At 48.3% G+C, this 20,382-nt stretch overlaps 15 non-coding genes across 15 annotated transcripts; all 15 read right to left on the reverse strand.

The window, feature by feature from the left end:
• Positions 1–586: 586 nt before the first annotated feature.
• On the reverse strand, positions 587–668 carry Trnas-gcu. Its single transcript has one exon. It is a non-coding gene; the product is annotated as a tRNA-Ser (tRNA).
• An 821-nt stretch (positions 669–1,489) lies between these two features.
• Positions 1,490–1,571, reverse strand: Trnas-gcu. The gene has a single exon. It is a non-coding gene; the product is annotated as a tRNA-Ser (tRNA).
• Positions 1,572–2,410: 839 nt separating this feature from the next.
• Trnas-gcu lies at positions 2,411–2,492 on the reverse strand. Its single transcript has one exon. It is a non-coding gene; the product is annotated as a tRNA-Ser (tRNA).
• Positions 2,493–3,330: 838 nt separating this feature from the next.
• Trnas-gcu lies at positions 3,331–3,412 on the reverse strand. Its single transcript has one exon. It is a non-coding gene; the product is annotated as a tRNA-Ser (tRNA).
• An 838-nt stretch (positions 3,413–4,250) lies between these two features.
• On the reverse strand, positions 4,251–4,332 carry Trnas-gcu. Its single transcript has one exon. It is a non-coding gene; the product is annotated as a tRNA-Ser (tRNA).
• Positions 4,333–5,153: 821 nt separating this feature from the next.
• On the reverse strand, positions 5,154–5,235 carry Trnas-gcu. Its single transcript has one exon. It is a non-coding gene; the product is annotated as a tRNA-Ser (tRNA).
• An 839-nt stretch (positions 5,236–6,074) lies between these two features.
• Trnas-gcu lies at positions 6,075–6,156 on the reverse strand. The gene has a single exon. It is a non-coding gene; the product is annotated as a tRNA-Ser (tRNA).
• Positions 6,157–6,994: 838 nt separating this feature from the next.
• Positions 6,995–7,076, reverse strand: Trnas-gcu. The gene has a single exon. It is a non-coding gene; the product is annotated as a tRNA-Ser (tRNA).
• An 838-nt stretch (positions 7,077–7,914) lies between these two features.
• Positions 7,915–7,996, reverse strand: Trnas-gcu. The gene has a single exon. It is a non-coding gene; the product is annotated as a tRNA-Ser (tRNA).
• Positions 7,997–14,963: 6,967 nt separating this feature from the next.
• Positions 14,964–15,045, reverse strand: Trnas-gcu. Its single transcript has one exon. It is a non-coding gene; the product is annotated as a tRNA-Ser (tRNA).
• An 838-nt stretch (positions 15,046–15,883) lies between these two features.
• On the reverse strand, positions 15,884–15,965 carry Trnas-gcu. The gene has a single exon. It is a non-coding gene; the product is annotated as a tRNA-Ser (tRNA).
• Positions 15,966–16,803: 838 nt separating this feature from the next.
• On the reverse strand, positions 16,804–16,885 carry Trnas-gcu. The gene has a single exon. It is a non-coding gene; the product is annotated as a tRNA-Ser (tRNA).
• An 839-nt stretch (positions 16,886–17,724) lies between these two features.
• Trnas-gcu lies at positions 17,725–17,806 on the reverse strand. Its single transcript has one exon. It is a non-coding gene; the product is annotated as a tRNA-Ser (tRNA).
• Positions 17,807–18,645: 839 nt separating this feature from the next.
• Trnas-gcu lies at positions 18,646–18,727 on the reverse strand. The gene has a single exon. It is a non-coding gene; the product is annotated as a tRNA-Ser (tRNA).
• Positions 18,728–19,566: 839 nt separating this feature from the next.
• Trnas-gcu lies at positions 19,567–19,648 on the reverse strand. The gene has a single exon. It is a non-coding gene; the product is annotated as a tRNA-Ser (tRNA).
• Positions 19,649–20,382: the final 734 nt, after the last annotated feature.

A 20,382-nucleotide genomic window follows, 5' to 3' on the forward strand; every position in this document is an offset into this window, starting at 1 on the left:
ATGCAAATGAGAAAGGTGCTGTGCATTCTTTTCCACGACTTACTGCAACGAAACGTACAGCTCGATACGCTACACTGATATTGCTTGCAAGGTTTTGACGTTCCCCCTAGCCCAAGATTGTCCTGCTGTTTGCGATGGAGCTTGGTGTTTGGTCGGCCACTAGCGACGGATGGCTGCAAAGTCAAGTCTCTCCAGTAGGCCTTGCCAAATCGCTTCTGTAGATGGCGGCCTCACTTGAAACAAACTGTCGGAAGGCGACAGTTGTGCTACAGATGGATTATTATAGGCTCGATACGTTAAAATGACTGCGACAGGTATGCACTTAAATATAAATAAGAGCTCGTCGTTCGCAAATACCGACATACTCTTAGCTGCAGCCGAAATTTCATTGGTTTGTAGATCTCGAAATGATGTTTAATTCGAAGGGCATACGCTATGGAATGTTGTGCGCTTTCATCTGGTAGGCAGTTTTGTCTCGTATTTCATACACACGCTATCTGCCACGTATACGCGTCGTTGTTACTACTGAGTGGCGTTTCGCACGGAGAAGGAGTGACCGCAAACGCGTGCTTCACGTAAAATTCATCGACGAGGATGGGATTCGAACCCACGCGTGCAGAGCACATTGGATTAGCAGTCCAACGCCTCAACCACTCGGCCACCTCGTCTGCTGGTACAACAGCTGTGTCTTGGGCTAGTGCTTGCGGAAAGAAGACATTTGTCGATTCGAAAACGCATTCAAAACATCGTACTGGGCCGGTGTTAACGTCTTATGCCAAGCTGCAGTGCAGCCGACCAAGCTCCCACTCGCGAATCGTTTAATGACAGCATCCGTCCACGTCGATATCCGATCGGGGCAAAATCACCGGCCCACCTATTTACCGCAGTAATAAGCATTGTATCGACATGCAGTGTCGTCTAATGCAAATGAGAAAGGTGCTGTGCATTCTTTTCCACGACTTACTGCAACGAAACGTACAGCTCGATACGCTACACTGATATTGCTTGCAAGGTTTTGACGTTCCCCCTAGCCCAAGATTGTCCTGCTGTTTGCGATGGAGCTTGGTGTTTGGTCGGCCACTAGCGACGGATGGCTGCAAAGTCAAGTCTCTCCAGTAGGGCTTGCCAAATCGCTTCTGTAGATGGCGGCCTCACTTGAAACAAACTGTCTACAGATGGATTATTATAGGCTCGATACGTTAAAATGACTGCGACAGGTATGCACTTAAATATAAATAAGAGCTCGTCGTTCGCAAATACCAACATACTCTTAGCTGCAGCCGAAATTTCATTGGTTTGTAGATCTCGAAATGATGTTTAATTCGAAGGGCATACGCTATGGAATGTTGTGCGCTTTCATCTGGTAGGCAGTTTTGTCTCGTATTTCATACACACGCTATCTGCCACGTATACGCGTCGTTGTTACTACTGAGTGGCGTTTCGCACGGAGAAGGAGTGACCGCAAACGCGTGCTTCACGTAAAATTCATCGACGAGGATGGGATTCGAACCCACGCGTGCAGAGCACATTGGATTAGCAGTCCAACGCCTTAACCACTCGGCCACCTCGTCTGCTGGTACAACAGCTGTGTCTTGGGCTAGTGCTTGCGGAAAGAAGACATTTGTCGATTCGAAAACGCATTCAAAACATCGTACTGGGCCGGTGTTAACGTCTTATGCCAAGCTGCAGTGCAGCCGACCAAGCTCCCACTCGCGAATCGTTTAATGACAGCATCCGTCCACGTCGATATCCGATCGGGGCAAAATCACCGGCCCACCTATTTACCGCAGTAATAAGCATTGTATCGACATGCAGTGTCGTCTAATGCAAATGAGAAAGGTGCTGTGCATTCTTTTCCACGACTTACTGCAACGAAACGTACAGCTCGATACGCTACACTGATATTGCTTGCAAGGTTTTGACGTTCCCCCTAGCCCAAGATTGTCCTGCTGTTTGCGATGGAGCTTGGTGTTTGGTCGGCCACTAGCGACGGATGGCTGCAAAGTCAAGTCTCTCCAGTAGGCCTTGCCAAATCGCTTCTGTAGATGGCGGCCTCACTTGAAACAAACTGTCGGAAGGCGACAGTTGTGCTACAGATGGATTATTATAGGCTCGATACGTTAAAATGACTGCGACAGGTATGCACTTAAATATAAATAAGAGCTCGTCGTTCGCAAATACCAACATACTCTTAGCTGCAGCCGAAATTTCATTGGTTTGTAGATCTCGAAATGATGTTTAATTCGAAGGGCATACGCTATGGAATGTTGTGCGCTTTCATCTGGTAGGCAGTTTTGTCTCGTATTTCATACACACGCTATCTGCCACGTATACGCGTCGTTGTTACTACTGAGTGGCGTTTCGCACGGAGAAGGAGTGACCGCAAACGCGTGCTTCACGTAAAATTCATCGACGAGGATGGGATTCGAACCCACGCGTGCAGAGCACATTGGATTAGCAGTCCAACGCCTTAACCACTCGGCCACCTCGTCTGCTGGTACAAAAGCTGTGTCTTGGGCTAGTGCTTGCGGAAAGAAGACATTTGTCGATTCGAAAACGCATTCAAAACATCGTACTGGGCCGGTGTTAACGCCTATGCCAAGCTGCAGTGCAGCCGACCAAGCTCCCACTCGCGAATCGTTTAATGACAGCATCCGTCCACGTCGATATCCGATCGGGGCAAAATCACCGGCCCACCTATTTACCGCAGTAATAAGCATTGTATCGACATGCAGTGTCGTCTAATGCAAATGAGAAAGGTGCTGTGCATTCTTTTCCACGACTTACTGCAACGAAACGTACAGCTCGATACGCTACACTGATATTGCTTGCAAGGTTTTGACGTTCCCCCTAGCCCAAGATTGTCCTGCTGTTTGCGATGGAGCTTGGTGTTTGGTCGGCCACTAGCGACGGATGGCTGCAAAGTCAAGTCTCTCCAGTAGGCCTTGCCAAATCGCTTCTGTAGATGGCGGCCTCACTTGAAACAAACTGTCGGAAGGCGACAGTTGTGCTACAGATGGATTATTATAGGCTCGATACGTTAAAATGACTGCGACAGGTATGCACTTAAATATAAATAAGAGCTCGTCGTTCGCAAATACCAACATACTCTTAGCTGCAGCCGAAATTTCATTGGTTTGTAGATCTCGAAATGATGTTTAATTCGAAGGGCATACGCTATGGAATGTTGTGCGCTTTCATCTGGTAGGCAGATTTGTCTCGTATTTCATACACACGCTATCTGCCACGTATACGCGTCGTTGTTACTACTGAGTGGCGTTTCGCACGGAGAAGGAGTGACCGCAAACGCGTGCTTCACGTAAAATTCATCGACGAGGATGGGATTCGAACCCACGCGTGCAGAGCACATTGGATTAGCAGTCCAACGCCTTAACCACTCGGCCACCTCGTCTGCTGGTACAAAAGCTGTGTCTTGGGCTAGTGCTTGCAGAAAGAAGACATTTGTCGATTCGAAAACGCATTCAAAACATCGTACTGGGCCGGTGTTAACGCCTATGCCAAGCTGCAGTGCAGCCGACCAAGCTCCCACTCGCGAATCGTTTAATGACAGCATCCGTCCACGTCGATATCCGATCGGGGCAAAATCACCGGCCCACCTATTTACCGCAGTAATAAGCATTGTATCGACATGCAGTGTCGTCTAATGCAAATGAGAAAGGTGCTGTGCATTCTTTTCCACGACTTACTGCAACGAAACGTACAGCTCGATACGCTACACTGATATTGCTTGCAAGGTTTTGACGTTCCCCCTAGCCCAAGATTGTCCTGCTGTTTGCGATGGAGCTTGGTGTTTGGTCGGCCACTAGCGACGGATGGCTGCAAAGTCAAGTCTCTCCAGTAGGCCTTGCCAAATCGCTTCTGTAGATGGCGGCCTCACTTGAAACAAACTGTCGGAAGGCGACAGTTGTGCTACAGATGGATTATTATAGGCTCGATACGTTAAAATGACTGCGACAGGTATGCACTTAAATATAAATAAGAGCTCGTCGTTCGCAAATACCAACATACTCTTAGCTGCAGCCGAAATTTCATTGGTTTGTAGATCTCGAAATGATGTTTAATTCGAAGGGCATACGCTATGGAATGTTGTGCGCTTTCATCTGGTAGGCAGTTTTGTCTCGTATTTCATACACACGCTATCTGCCACGTATACGCGTCGTTGTTACTACTGAGTGGCGTTTCGCACGGAGAAGGAGTGACCGCAAACGCGTGCTTCACGTAAAATTCATCGACGAGGATGGGATTCGAACCCACGCGTGCAGAGCACATTGGATTAGCAGTCCAACGCCTTAACCACTCGGCCACCTCGTCTGCTGGTACAAAAGCTGTGTCTTGGGCTAGTGCTTGCGGAAAGAAGACATTTGTCGATTCGAAAACGCATTCAAAACATCGTACTGGGCCGGTGTTAACGTCTTATGCCAAGCTGCAGTGCAGCCGACCAAGCTCCCACTCGCGAATCGTTTAATGACAGCATCCGTCCACGTCGATATCCGATCGGGGCAAAATCACCGGCCCACCTATTTACCGCAGTAATAAGCATTGTATCGACATGCAGTGTCGTCTAATGCAAATGAGAAAGGTGCTGTGCATTCTTTTCCACGACTTACTGCAACGAAACGTACAGCTCGATACGCTACACTGATATTGCTTGCAAGGTTTTGACGTTCCCCCTAGCCCAAGATTGTCCTGCTGTTTGCGATGGAGCTTGGTGTTTGGTCGGCCACTAGCGACGGATGGCTGCAAAGTCAAGTCTCTCCAGTAGGGCTTGCCAAATCGCTTCTGTAGATGGCGGCCTCACTTGAAACAAACTGTCTACAGATGGATTATTATAGGCTCGATACGTTAAAATGACTGCGACAGGTATGCACTTAAATATAAATAAGAGCTCGTCGTTCGCAAATACCAACATACTCTTAGCTGCAGCCGAAATTTCATTGGTTTGTAGATCTCGAAATGATGTTTAATTCGAAGGGCATACGCTATGGAATGTTGTGCGCTTTCATCTGGTAGGCAGTTTTGTCTCGTATTTCATACACACGCTATCTGCCACGTATACGCGTCGTTGTTACTACTGAGTGGCGTTTCGCACGGAGAAGGAGTGACCGCAAACGCGTGCTTCACGTAAAATTCATCGACGAGGATGGGATTCGAACCCACGCGTGCAGAGCACATTGGATTAGCAGTCCAACGCCTTAACCACTCGGCCACCTCGTCTGCTGGTACAACAGCTGTGTCTTGGGCTAGTGCTTGCGGAAAGAAGACATTTGTCGATTCGAAAACGCATTCAAAACATCGTACTGGGCCGGTGTTAACGTCTTATGCCAAGCTGCAGTGCAGCCGACCAAGCTCCCACTCGCGAATCGTTTAATGACAGCATCCGTCCACGTCGATATCCGATCGGGGCAAAATCACCGGCCCACCTATTTACCGCAGTAATAAGCATTGTATCGACATGCAGTGTCGTCTAATGCAAATGAGAAAGGTGCTGTGCATTCTTTTCCACGACTTACTGCAACGAAACGTACAGCTCGATACGCTACACTGATATTGCTTGCAAGGTTTTGACGTTCCCCCTAGCCCAAGATTGTCCTGCTGTTTGCGATGGAGCTTGGTGTTTGGTCGGCCACTAGCGACGGATGGCTGCAAAGTCAAGTCTCTCCAGTAGGCCTTGCCAAATCGCTTCTGTAGATGGCGGCCTCACTTGAAACAAACTGTCGGAAGGCGACAGTTGTGCTACAGATGGATTATTATAGGCTCGATACGTTAAAATGACTGCGACAGGTATGCACTTAAATATAAATAAGAGCTCGTCGTTCGCAAATACCAACATACTCTTAGCTGCAGCCGAAATTTCATTGGTTTGTAGATTTCGAAATGATGTTTAATTCGAAGGGCATACGCTATGGAATGTTGTGCGCTTTCATCTGGTAGGCAGTTTTGTCTCGTATTTCATACACACGCTATCTGCCACGTATACGCGTCGTTGTTACTACTGAGTGGCGTTTCGCACGGAGAAGGAGTGACCGCAAACGCGTGCTTCACGTAAAATTCATCGACGAGGATGGGATTCGAACCCACGCGTGCAGAGCACATTGGATTAGCAGTCCAACGCCTTAACCACTCGGCCACCTCGTCTGCTGGTACAAAAGCTGTGTCTTGGGCTAGTGCTTGCGGAAAGAAGACATTTGTCGATTCGAAAACGCATTCAAAACATCGTACTGGGCCGGTGTTAACGCCTATGCCAAGCTGCAGTGCAGCCGACCAAGCTCCCACTCGCGAATCGTTTAATGACAGCATCCGTCCACGTCGATATCCGATCGGGGCAAAATCACCGGCCCACCTATTTACCGCAGTAATAAGCATTGTATCGACATGCAGTGTCGTCTAATGCAAATGAGAAAGGTGCTGTGCATTCTTTTCCACGACTTACTGCAACGAAACGTACAGCTCGATACGCTACACTGATATTGCTTGCAAGGTTTTGACGTTCCCCCTAGCCCAAGATTGTCCTGCTGTTTGCGATGGAGCTTGGTGTTTGGTCGGCCACTAGCGACGGATGGCTGCAAAGTCAAGTCTCTCCAGTAGGCCTTGCCAAATCGCTTCTGTAGATGGCGGCCTCACTTGAAACAAACTGTCGGAAGGCGACAGTTGTGCTACAGATGGATTATTATAGGCTCGATACGTTAAAATGACTGCGACAGGTATGCACTTAAATATAAATAAGAGCTCGTCGTTCGCAAATACCAACATACTCTTAGCTGCAGCCGAAATTTCATTGGTTTGTAGATCTCGAAATGATGTTTAATTCGAAGGGCATACGCTATGGAATGTTGTGCGCTTTCATCTGGTAGGCAGTTTTGTCTCGTATTTCATACACACGCTATCTGCCACGTATACGCGTCGTTGTTACTACTGAGTGGCGTTTCGCACGGAGAAGGAGTGACCGCAAACGCGTGCTTCACGTAAAATTCATCGACGAGGATGGGATTCGAACCCACGCGTGCAGAGCACATTGGATTAGCAGTCCAACGCCTTAACCACTCGGCCACCTCGTCTGCTGGTACAAAAGCTGTGTCTTGGGCTAGTGCTTGCAGAAAGAAGACATTTGTCGATTCGAAAACGCATTCAAAACATCGTACTGGGCCGGTGTTAACGCCTATGCCAAGCTGCAGTGCAGCCGACCAAGCTCCCACTCGCGAATCGTTTAATGACAGCATCCGTCCACGTCGATATCCGATCGGGGCAAAATCACCGGCCCACCTATTTACCGCAGTAATAAGCATTGTATCGACATGCAGTGTCGTCTAATGCAAATGAGAAAGGTGCTGTGCATTCTTTTCCACGACTTACTGCAACGAAACGTACAGCTCGATACGCTACACTGATATTGCTTGCAAGGTTTTGACGTTCCCCCTAGCCCAAGATTGTCCTGCTGTTTGCGATGGAGCTTGGTGTTTGGTCGGCCACTAGCGACGGATGGCTGCAAAGTCAAGTCTCTCCAGTAGGCCTTGCCAAATCGCTTCTGTAGATGGCGGCCTCACTTGAAACAAACTGTCGGAAGGCGACAGTTGTGCTACAGATGGATTATTATAGGCTCGATACGTTAAAATGACTGCGACAGGTATGCACTTAAATATAAATAAGAGCTCGTCGTTCGCAAATACCAACATACTCTTAGCTGCAGCCGAAATTTCATTGGTTTGTAGATCTCGAAATGATGTTTAATTCGAAGGGCATACGCTATGGAATGTTGTGCGCTTTCATCTGGTAGGCAGTTTTGTCTCGTATTTCATACACACGCTATCTGCCACGTATACGCGTCGTTGTTACTACTGAGTGGCGTTTCGCACGGAGAAGGAGTGACCGCAAACGCGTGCTTCACGTAAAATTCATCGACGAGGATGGGATTCGAACCCACGCGTGCAGAGCACATTGGATTAGCAGTCCAACGCCTTAACCACTCGGCCACCTCGTCTGCTGGTACAAAAGCTGTGTCTTGGGCTAGTGCTTGCGGAAAGAAGACATTTGTCGATTCGAAAACGCATTCAAAACATCGTACTGGGCCGGTGTTAACGCCTATGCCAAGCTGCAGTGCAGCCGACCAAGCTCCCACTCGCGAATCGTTTAATGACAGCATCCGTCCACGTCGATATCCGATCGGGGCAAAATCACCGGCCCACCTATTTACCGCAGTAATAAGCATTGTATCGACATGCAGTGTCGTCTAATGCAAATGAGAAAGGTGCTGTGCATTCTTTTCCACGACTTACTGCAACGAAACGTACAGCTCGATACGCTACACTGATATTGCTTGCAAGGTTTTGACGTTCCCCCTAGCCCAAGATTGTCCTGCTGTTTGCGATGGAGCTTGGTGTTTGGTCGGCCACTAGCGACGGATGGCTGCAAAGTCAAGTCTCTCCAGTAGGCCTTGCCAAATCGCTTCTGTAGATGGCGGCCTCACTTGAAACAAACTGTCGGAAGGCGACAGTTGTGCTACAGATGGATTATTATAGGCTCGATACGTTAAAATGACTGCGACAGGTATGCACTTAAATATAAATAAGAGCTCGTCGTTCGCAAATACCAACATACTCTTAGCTGCAGCCGAAATTTCATTGGTTTGTAGATCTCGAAATGATGTTTAATTCGAAGGGCATACGCTATGGAATGTTGTGCGCTTTCATCTGGTAGGCAGTTTTGTCTCGTATTTCATACACACGCTATCTGCCACGTATACGCGTCGTTGTTACTACTGAGTGGCGTTTCGCACGGAGAAGGAGTGACCGCAAACGCGTGCTTCACGTAAAATTCATCGACGAGGATGGGATTCGAACCCACGCGTGCAGAGCACATTGGATTAGCAGTCCAACGCCTTAACCACTTTTTTTTTTTTTTTTTTTTTTTTTACAGTACTGAAATTAAAATCCTAAAACATGACTATATAATGTAGACTGCTGACTGAAATAAAGATTAAAACACGAAAACTTCAGTCCTGGTGTAGAGAAGAAACATATATAAAGGCGGCAAATCCAGAAACAGTATAAAAGAAAATGGCTCACACAGGTGACCTTAGCCAACACCCTCTCTTTCAAATGTCAGGCTAAGCATATTGGCAAAATCATCTCGGAGGCCTGGCAATCGCAAGCGCTGCCAGTAAGCAGTAAGCATGTACTGCCGAAACGCTAGGTGTCCATCCTCTTCATGACAACTGTTGACAAAATGTACGAAATGGCCAATCAACCACATGACGGTATGGAGCTTCGTCCGCGGAAAAAAGGAAGAATCGGGCCGGACGATGATGTCAATAGTATAAGCGGCTTCAGCAGACCTAGTGACAAAAGCAAGTTGTTTCCTGAGCCAACGCCAATTAGCAAGGTGCCCACAGCAGGTGAATCGATGTTCAAGGGTATCCAGGAGACCACACCGAGTACAGGTGTCCGTGTCAGAAAGACCAATACGGTGCAGTCGTACATTGGTGGGAACCAAATTATTTATTACCCTATACCACGTGGACGCCACGGCCATAGAGTGGATCGGCAGACTAACGTTCTTCCAGACGTTCCTCCAGGACACAGATGGAGACGCCAGTTCTATTGGATTGGGACCGGCCAGCCCCTCCCACCGAGCAATCAAACCCTTGGTCGTTGGCACCGGTCGCCGCAAGAAGACGTCACCGAGGTAACTCACCGCAATGTAAAATTCCCGAATGTGTTTCAACTTAAAATTTAGGCGTCCGACATCGACAGGTGGAGCAAGGCTCGCCGGACGCACAACAGTAAAAAGCCTGGATGTAATTGAAGTCACTTCTTGCGTAACAATTAGAGTCGTTCGGCGGACGTACAAAGCAGACGCCTTGCGAGTAATGTCAGAGAGGCCCAAGCCTCCGGAGAGACGCGGTTTCGTCATTACCTCGTAACGTAACTTGAATAGATGGCCCTTCCATATAAACCTGCTAGACAATTGGCGCAACCTTTTCGCCACCATCATGGGAAGTGGGAACAGCTGAGCAACATAATAAGCTTTACATAGAACGTAGGTGTCTAAAATTCTGACTTTTTGCAAAATGGTAGCAGAGCGCTGCTCATGGACCATCAGAGCCCCCTGTATCTTCTCGGTGACAGATTTCCAATTGAGAGCCGCCATTTTTAGAGGACACCGATCAATGATAATCCCCAAGGACGTATGGCGATCGACAAAAGTGGCCCAAGGGACGTCAGCATCGCGAAATCCTCGAATATCAAGGAACTTACATTTACCCTGATTGAGACGCGCTCCAGAGACACGACAGTATGCATCAACCGCCCCTTTCAACAACGGGATATCATCACGTTGACGGAGGAGAACAACGACATCATCCGCATATGCCTTAACAGAGAGCTTCCCACCAGAGAGGGACATACCCTGAAGCTTGAGAGCAATAGTCCGAAGCAGCGGTTCCAGGGACAATACGAATAAAGACATAGAGAGCGGACTACCCTGAGGCACTCCGCGGCGGATAGCAATGGGCGGCGTCAGCTGCCCATTGACTGACACCCGAGCTGTTATTCCCCTATACAAATTGCCAAGAACACCACGTGATGAAGCGTTAAAACCTATTGTACCTAAAACACGATCTAAAAACACATGACTGACGTGATCAAAAGCCTTATAAAAATCAAGGAAGGCAAAGGCACAATGTACGTTTGTAACCGCCGCAACCGAGACAACATCCCGATATTCGGCTACTGGTGTCAGAATAGATCTATCATGAAAACAACATTGATGTGCACCAATCACACCCCGAAGCAGAGAAGACAACCGGCTATTGAGCGCTCTAGCAGCTGTCTTATAGTCAAAATTCAGCAATGTGAGCGGACGAAGATTGGCAGCAGATAAACGACCAGAGGACTTCGGGATTAAAACAATTTTCCCTACTTTAAAATCGGCAGGCACATCCATCCCCCTGACAATCTCATTTAAAATCTGCGTAAAAATGCCACCCAAAAGAGGCCAAAAACGGAGATAAAATTCTTTAGGCAGGCCGTCTGGACCCGGCGATTTACTGGACGGAGAGCGAGCAATAAAATCGAAAACATCATCTACCTGGAACTCCCGGAGAAATTCGCCGTTCGCGTCAGGCGCGATCGTCGCAGTTAGATCCCCAAAGACATCATCCGAAAGAGACTCACCAGAATCATCGGCAGAATATAGACTAGTGTAATACTGATGAAGAGCACGAACCATTTCCTCCTGTGCAATAAGCTGTCGCCCATCATCCACCGTAAGAGAAGAGATGAAGGAGCGACGACGACGAGTCTGATGCCGTAGCAGGTGGTACAAGGATGTCAGTTCACCTTCAACAAGAGAGTGAGGTTTCGACTTAACTCGCAGACCATCCATCTGTCGTCGTTTAAGGCTCAAGAGCTTGGCTTTAATACGACGAACATCATGGATCCGCAGTGGAGAGGTACCCGCCGCGTCATATAGTTCACGCAGGACAGAGTAGTAATATTCATACGTGTTCTTAAAATCACGCGTCCTAGCAGCACAGTAGAAAATCAAAGTCTGACGAATCTTGGGCTTGGCAAACGCAGTCCACCAAACCAGCAAGGAGGGGTATCGCGGGACAGAGCGAAGACATCGCTCCCACACGCCACTTATAACATCATCCATAGCACTGTCGGCAAGGTGGGAAACATTTAACATCCACTGGGAACGATAAAGTTTTGCAGGTTGGCGACTAAGATTTACAGTTGCAGTAAAAGCACAATGGTCAGAAAAACTAGTAGGAATAACATCGACAGAAAGAATTTTATCACATAAAAAATCAGATAAATAGAATCTGTCGAGTCTACTGCATGAGGACGCGGTAAAAAACGTATATTTCACCAGGGTTGGATATTTGTGTTCCCAAACATCACGCAGATGCATCGTACGAACTAAGTCATGTAAATCACGGCAATAATTAAAATTGGGGGACTGGTCTGCAGGGCGTAAAACACAATTAAAATCGCCTCCGAGCAGGAGACTCCGAGGACTCTGGCGCAAAAGATAAATAAGCTCTTCTTTATAAAAGCGCGATCGAGCCACAGTGTGACCCGAACCAGAGGGGGCATACAAAACAACGAGGCGGAGATCAAAAAGACGACAACCAATCCCACGGCCAGAGTCAAGGAATTCAATGTCAGTAATAGGAATGCCCTCTCGAAAGAAAAGAGCAGTTCCTGTTGAATATTCCGGCGCGACATTAAAAACAGTTTGAAATCCAGGTAGAGAGAGATCAGAAAACAACACTTCCTGCAAAAACAGTACGTCCGCACAGGCGTCGTAAATAAACTGCCGCAAAGAGGCAATGCGAACGTCGGACTCAATACGGTTAACATTTAAGGTAAGAAAGGTGTATGCTTGAACCATAGAGAGAAAAGCGAGAAAACAAATCACCTACACCGACGCACCAGCGTCACAGTCCATAGCAGGGGTGACAGAGGCATCCGAGGGAGGGGGACTGCTACCCCGTTCCGCGGATCCCTTACGTTTCGGTTTTTTACGAACAGCATTAACGTTCGGCTGAACGCGTAACTTGCGTCGGCTGACGGGCAAGGAAACTTCAGCCGCCGGTGACGTAGGAGGGTCAAGTTCTGTATCCGACACCACCCGCGCCGGTCCACATGCGGGATCCGGGGTCGCGGGGGAAACATCCGACAAAACGGAATGGTCAACACCTGCACTAGCTTCCGGCAAACATGGACTGCACGGAGGCGAAACGTGAGCAGGAAGGTCCGAGGCCGCAGAGTTGGAAGGAAGCGGAGCAGCTCCGCTGGCAGAGGTATGGGGCAGCGAAGCAGGAAGTTGTCGCGGCTCCACTTGTTGTGACATCGAAGTCGGTTCGGAAGACGGCGCCAACAGGCCCGACCGACGACCCGACTCGAGAGAAGCTGCGTCGGAGGCCGGAGGGGCGCCAGCAGCCGCCACCGGAACCGCTACCTCAGGAGGGCAGGGAGCAGCTACAGTACACAGTGGCTCGGAGGATGCCGGTCGCTCGGACTGGGGCATCTCAGGGAGATCCTCATCCGTACTATTTCCATCGTGTGGGCGACGCCTCTTATTATTCAAAAGTGGCACACCCACCTGAGGGACAGACGGAACAACATCAGATTTAGCACGCAAAGGAGGAAATTCTGTATCAGGGGTGCGCAAAACCTGTGGAGGGGCGCTACTACCACTGGACTGTGCTACACCAAGAGCAGAACCACCTGCAACGAGGTCAGCGACCGTTAACTTGCGACGCTGTTCGAGAGAATTTTTTAAAACAAAAACTCTCCGCGGACAGTCGGTACGCACGTGACCACTTTCATTGCACAAAAAACAGGTGCCCACCTGACCACTATATGTTACATGGACACGATATCCACCGATCTGCAGGTGAGATGGAATATTCTGCTTAACGTGCATTTCGACTGAACGAATACCACTGTAACATTGCAGGCGATGTTGGCTTGACCAGCGTTCAAGGCGAATGCTCTTTACATCACCATACTTCTGTAGACCCTCCTTAAGATAGACATTATCCACCTCCGGTGGAAGGTTGTAAACACGAACATTGGTATACGTGATGGAAGCATTGGAAAGCAGCACGGTACTTACAGAATCATCCCGATGCCGAAAGAGAACTTGATGACCATATTTAGAAAGAATTTTATCAACCTGAAGTGGGTCCATAAACTTAACAAAGAAAACATACAGTTCGGTATCAAAATAAGCAGTGTGCACCTGATCCGAATGAACACCAAAGGTATCTACCAACCAATCATGAATCTCAAGAGAACTAGGTTGCACATGGCGGGTTGACTTGTCAAAAGCAAAACTAACTGTAGCCTGACGAGGAATAACCTGGGACGACATTTTCAAAATATGCGGTCGAAACCGCTACACAAAAAACACTGAAAAAAAGACAGAAAGTAACACAAGGTACGAAACAACGACGGAGAAATACTCTCAGAAGTTGCAACACAACACGTAACAAAAACGATAGTCCACTATACGTAACGCTACGGCGGAGCGGAAGACTAGGCACGTCCACACTGCACGGCGTCGAAAGCGGAACTGTCCACTCGGCCACCTCGTCTGCTGGTACAAAAGCTGTGTCTTGGGCTAGTGCTTGCGGAAAGAAGACATTTGTCGATTCGAAAACGCATTCAAAACATCGTACTGGGCCGGTGTTAACGCCTATGCCAAGCTGCAGTGCAGCCGACCAAGCTCCCACTCGCGAATCGTTTAATGACAGCATCCGTCCACGTCGATATCCGATCGGGGCAAAATCACCGGCCCACCTATTTACCGCAGTAATAAGCATTGTATCGACATGCAGTGTCGTCTAATGCAAATGAGAAAGGTGCTGTGCATTCTTTTCCACGACTTACTGCAACGAAACGTACAGCTCGATACGCTACACTGATATTGCTTGCAAGGTTTTGACGTTCCCCCTAGCCCAAGATTGTCCTGCTGTTTGCGATGGAGCTTGGTGTTTGGTCGGCCACTAGCGACGGATGGCTGCAAAGTCAAGTCTCTCCAGTAGGCCTTGCCAAATCGCTTCTGTAGATGGCGGCCTCACTTGAAACAAACTGTCGGAAGGCGACAGTTGTGCTACAGATGGATTATTATAGGCTCGATACGTTAAAATGACTGCGACAGGTATGCACTTAAATATAAATAAGAGCTCGTCGTTCGCAAATACCAACATACTCTTAGCTGCAGCCGAAATTTCATTGGTTTGTAGATCTCGAAATGATGTTTAATTCGAAGGGCATACGCTATGGAATGTTGTGCGCTTTCATCTGGTAGGCAGTTTTGTCTCGTATTTCATACACACGCTATCTGCCACGTATACGCGTCGTTGTTACTACTGAGTGGCGTTTCGCACGGAGAAGGAGTGACCGCAAACGCGTGCTTCACGTAAAATTCATCGACGAGGATGGGATTCGAACCCACGCGTGCAGAGCACATTGGATTAGCAGTCCAACGCCTTAACCACTCGGCCACCTCGTCTGCTGGTACAAAAGCTGTGTCTTGGGCTAGTGCTTGCAGAAAGAAGACATTTGTCGATTCGAAAACGCATTCAAAACATCGTACTGGGCCGGTGTTAACGCCTATGCCAAGCTGCAGTGCAGCCGACCAAGCTCCCACTCGCGAATCGTTTAATGACAGCATCCGTCCACGTCGATATCCGATCGGGGCAAAATCACCGGCCCACCTATTTACCGCAGTAATAAGCATTGTATCGACATGCAGTGTCGTCTAATGCAAATGAGAAAGGTGCTGTGCATTCTTTTCCACGACTTACTGCAACGAAACGTACAGCTCGATACGCTACACTGATATTGCTTGCAAGGTTTTGACGTTCCCCCTAGCCCAAGATTGTCCTGCTGTTTGCGATGGAGCTTGGTGTTTGGTCGGCCACTAGCGACGGATGGCTGCAAAGTCAAGTCTCTCCAGTAGGCCTTGCCAAATCGCTTCTGTAGATGGCGGCCTCACTTGAAACAAACTGTCGGAAGGCGACAGTTGTGCTACAGATGGATTATTATAGGCTCGATACGTTAAAATGACTGCGACAGGTATGCACTTAAATATAAATAAGAGCTCGTCGTTCGCAAATACCAACATACTCTTAGCTGCAGCCGAAATTTCATTGGTTTGTAGATCTCGAAATGATGTTTAATTCGAAGGGCATACGCTATGGAATGTTGTGCGCTTTCATCTGGTAGGCAGTTTTGTCTCGTATTTCATACACACGCTATCTGCCACGTATACGCGTCGTTGTTACTACTGAGTGGCGTTTCGCACGGAGAAGGAGTGACCGCAAACGCGTGCTTCACGTAAAATTCATCGACGAGGATGGGATTCGAACCCACGCGTGCAGAGCACATTGGATTAGCAGTCCAACGCCTTAACCACTCGGCCACCTCGTCTGCTGGTACAAAAGCTGTGTCTTGGGCTAGTGCTTGCGGAAAGAAGACATTTGTCGATTCGAAAACGCATTCAAAACATCGTACTGGGCCGGTGTTAACGCCTATGCCAAGCTGCAGTGCAGCCGACCAAGCTCCCACTCGCGAATCGTTTAATGACAGCATCCGTCCACGTCGATATCCGATCGGGGCAAAATCACCGGCCCACCTATTTACCGCAGTAATAAGCATTGTATCGACATGCAGTGTCGTCTAATGCAAATGAGAAAGGTGCTGTGCATTCTTTTCCACGACTTACTGCAACGAAACGTACAGCTCGATACGCTACACTGATATTGCTTGCAAGGTTTTGACGTTCCCCCTAGCCCAAGATTGTCCTGCTGTTTGCGATGGAGCTTGGTGTTTGGTCGGCCACTAGCGACGGATGGCTGCAAAGTCAAGTCTCTCCAGTAGGCCTTGCCAAATCGCTTCTGTAGATGGCGGCCTCACTTGAAACAAACTGTCGGAAGGCGACAGTTGTGCTACAGATGGATTATTATAGGCTCGATACGTTAAAATGACTGCGACAGGTATGCACTTAAATATAAATAAGAGCTCGTCGTTCGCAAATACCAACATACTCTTAGCTGCAGCCGAAATTTCATTGGTTTGTAGATCTCGAAATGATGTTTAATTCGAAGGGCATACGCTATGGAATGTTGTGCGCTTTCATCTGGTAGGCAGTTTTGTCTCGTATTTCATACACACGCTATCTGCCACGTATACGCGTCGTTGTTACTACTGAGTGGCGTTTCGCACGGAGAAGGAGTGACCGCAAACGCGTGCTTCACGTAAAATTCATCGACGAGGATGGGATTCGAACCCACGCGTGCAGAGCACATTGGATTAGCAGTCCAACGCCTTAACCACTCGGCCACCTCGTCTGCTGGTACAACAGCTGTGTCTTGGGCTAGTGCTTGCGGAAAGAAGACATTTGTCGATTCGAAAACGCATTCAAAACATCGTTCTGGGTCGGTGTTAACGTCTTATGCCAAGCTGCAGTGCAGCCGACCAAGCTCCCACTCGCGAATCGTTTAATGACAGCATCCGTCCACGTCGATATCCGATCGGGGCAAAATCACCGGCCCACCTATTTACCGCAGGAATAAGCATTGTATCGACATGCAGTGTCGTCTAATGCAAATGAGAAAGGTGCTGTGCATTCTTTTCCACGACTTACTGCAACGAAACGTACAGCTCGATACGCTACACTGATATTGCTTGCAAGGTTTTGACGTTCCCCCTAGCCCAAGATTGTCCTGCTGTTTGCGATGGAGCTTGGTGTTTGGTCGGCCACTAGCGACGGATGGCTGCAAAGTCAAGTCTCTCCAGTAGGGCTTGCCAAATCGCTTCTGTAGATGGCGGCCTCACTTGAAACAAACTGTCGGAAGGCGACAATTGTGCTACAGATGGATTATTATAGGCTCGATACGTTAAAATGACTGCGACAGGTATGCACTTAAATATAAATAAGAGCTCGTCGTTCGCAAATACCAACATACTCTTAGCTGCAGCCGAAATTTCATTGGTTTGTAGATCTCGAAATGATGTTTAATTCGAAGGGCATACGCTATGGAATGTTGTGCGCTTTCATCTGGTAGGCAGTTTTGTCTCGTATTTCATACACACGCTATCTGCCACGTATACGCGTCGTTGTTACTACTGAGTGGCGTTTCGCACGGAGAAGGAGTGACCGCAAACGCGTGCTTCACGTAAAATTCATCGACGAGGATGGGATTCGAACCCACGCGTGCAGAGCACATTGGATTAGCAGTCCAACGCCTCAACCACTCGGCCACCTCGTCTGCTGGTACAACAGCTGTGTCTTGGGCTAGTGCTTGCGGAAAGAAGACATTTGTCGATTCGAAAACGCATTCAAAACATCGTACTGGGCCGGTGTTAACGTCTTATGCCAAGCTGCAGTGCAGCCGACCAAGCTCCCACTCGCGAATCGTTTAATGACAGCATCCGTCCACGTCGATATCCGATCGGGGCAAAATCACCGGCCCACCTATTTACCGCAGTAATAAGCATTGTATCGACATGCAGTGTCGTCTAATGCAAATGAGAAAGGTGCTGTGCATTCTTTTCCACGACTTACTGCAACGAAACGTACAGCTCGATACGCTACACTGATATTGCTTGCAAGGTTTTGACGTTCCCCCTAGCCCAAGATTGTCCTGCTGTTTGCGATGGAGCTTGGTGTTTGGTCGGCCACTAGCGACGGATGGCTGCAAAGTCAAGTCTCTCCAGTAGGGCTTGCCAAATCGCTTCTGTAGATGGCGGCCTCACTTGAAACAAACTGTCGGAAGGCGACAGTTGTGCTACAGATGGATTATTATAGGCTCGATACGTTAAAATGACTGCGACAGGTATGCACTTAAATATAAATAAGAGCTCGTCGTTCGCAAATACCAACATACTCTTAGCTGCAGCCGAAATTTCATTGGTTTGTAGATCTCGAAATGATGTTTAATTCGAAGGGCATACGCTATGGAATGTTGTGCGCTTTCATCTGGTAGGCAGTTTTGTCTCGTATTTCATACACACGCTATCTGCCACGTATACGCGTCGTTGTTACTACTGAGTGGCGTTTCGCACGGAGAAGGAGTGACCGCAAACGCGTGCTTCACGTAAAATTCATCGACGAGGATGGGATTCGAACCCACGCGTGCAGAGCACATTGGATTAGCAGTCCAACGCCTTAACCACTCGGCCACCTCGTCTGCTGGTACAACAGCTGTGTCTTGGGCTAGTGCTTGCGGAAAGAAGACATTTGTCGATTCGAAAACGCATTCAAAACATCGTACTGGGCCGGTGTTAACGTCTTATGCCAAGCTGCAGTGCAGCCGACCAAGCTCCCACTCGCGAATCGTTTAATGACAGCATCCGTCCACGTCGATATCCGATCGGGGCAAAATCACCGGCCCACCTATTTACCGCAGTAATAAGCATTGTATCGACATGCAGTGTCGTCTAATGCAAATGAGAAAGGTGCTGTGCATTCTTTTCCACGACTTACTGCAACGAAACGTACAGCTCGATACGCTACACTGATATTGCTTGCAAGGTTTTGACGTTCCCCCTAGCCCAAGATTGTCCTGCTGTTTGCGATGGAGCTTGGTGTTTGGTCGGCCACTAGCGACGGATGGCTGCAAAGTCAAGTCTCTCCAGTAGGCCTTGCCAAATCGCTTCTGTAGATGGCGGCCTCACTTGAAACAAACTGTCGGAAGGCGACAGTTGTGCTACAGATGGATTATTATAGGCTCGATACGTTAAAATGACTGCGACAGGTATGCACTTAAATATAAATAAGAGCTCGTCGTTCGCAAATACCAACATACTCTTAGCTGCAGCCGAAATTTCATTGGTTTGTAGATCTCGAAATGATGTTTAATTCGAAGGGCATACGCTATGGAATGTTGTGCGCTTTCATCTGGTAGGCAGTTTTGTCTCGTATTTCATACACACGCTATCTGCCACGTATACGCGTCGTTGTTACTACTGAGTGGCGTTTCGCACGGAGAAGGAGTGACCGCAAACGCGTGCTTCACGTAAAATTCATCGACGAGGATGGGATTCGAACCCACGCGTGCAGAGCACATTGGATTAGCAGTCCAACGCCTTAACCACTCGGCCACCTCGTCTGCTGGTACAAAAGCTGTGTCTTGGGCTAGTGCTTGCGGAAAGAAGACATTTGTCGATTCGAAAACGCATTCAAAACATCGTACTGGGCCGGTGTTAACGCCTATGCCAAGCTGCAGTGCAGCCGACCAAGCTCCCACTCGCGAATCGTTTAATGACAGCATCCGTCCACGTCGATATCCGATCGGGGCAAAATCACCGGCCCACCTATTTACCGCAGTAATAAGCATTGTATCGACATGCAGTGTCGTCTAATGCAAATGAGAAAGGTGCTGTGCATTCTTTTCCACGACTTACTGCAACGAAACGTACAGCTCGATACGCTACACTGATATTGCTTGCAAGGTTTTGACGTTCCCCCTAGCCCAAGATTGTCCTGCTGTTTGCGATGGAGCTTGGTGTTTGGTCGGCCACTAGCGACGGATGGCTGCAAAGTCAAGTCTCTCCAGTAGGCCTTGCCAAATCGCTTCTGTAGATGGCGGCCTCACTTGAAACAAACTGTCGGAAGGCGACAGTTGTGCTACAGATGGATTATTATAGGCTCGATACGTTAAAATGACTGCGACAGGTATGCACTTAAATATAAATAAGAGCTCGTCGTTCGCAAATACCAACATACTCTTAGCTGCAGCCGAAATTTCATTGGTTTGTAGATCTCGAAATGATGTTTAATTCGAAGGGCATACGCTATGGAATGTTGTGCGCTTTCATCTGGTAGGCAGTTTTGTCTCGTATT

The sequence above is a fragment of the Schistocerca piceifrons genome, unplaced genomic scaffold (assembly GCF_021461385.2).
Source record: "Schistocerca piceifrons isolate TAMUIC-IGC-003096 unplaced genomic scaffold, iqSchPice1.1 HiC_scaffold_637, whole genome shotgun sequence".
Taxonomy (NCBI): Eukaryota; Metazoa; Arthropoda; class Insecta; order Orthoptera; family Acrididae; genus Schistocerca; species Schistocerca piceifrons.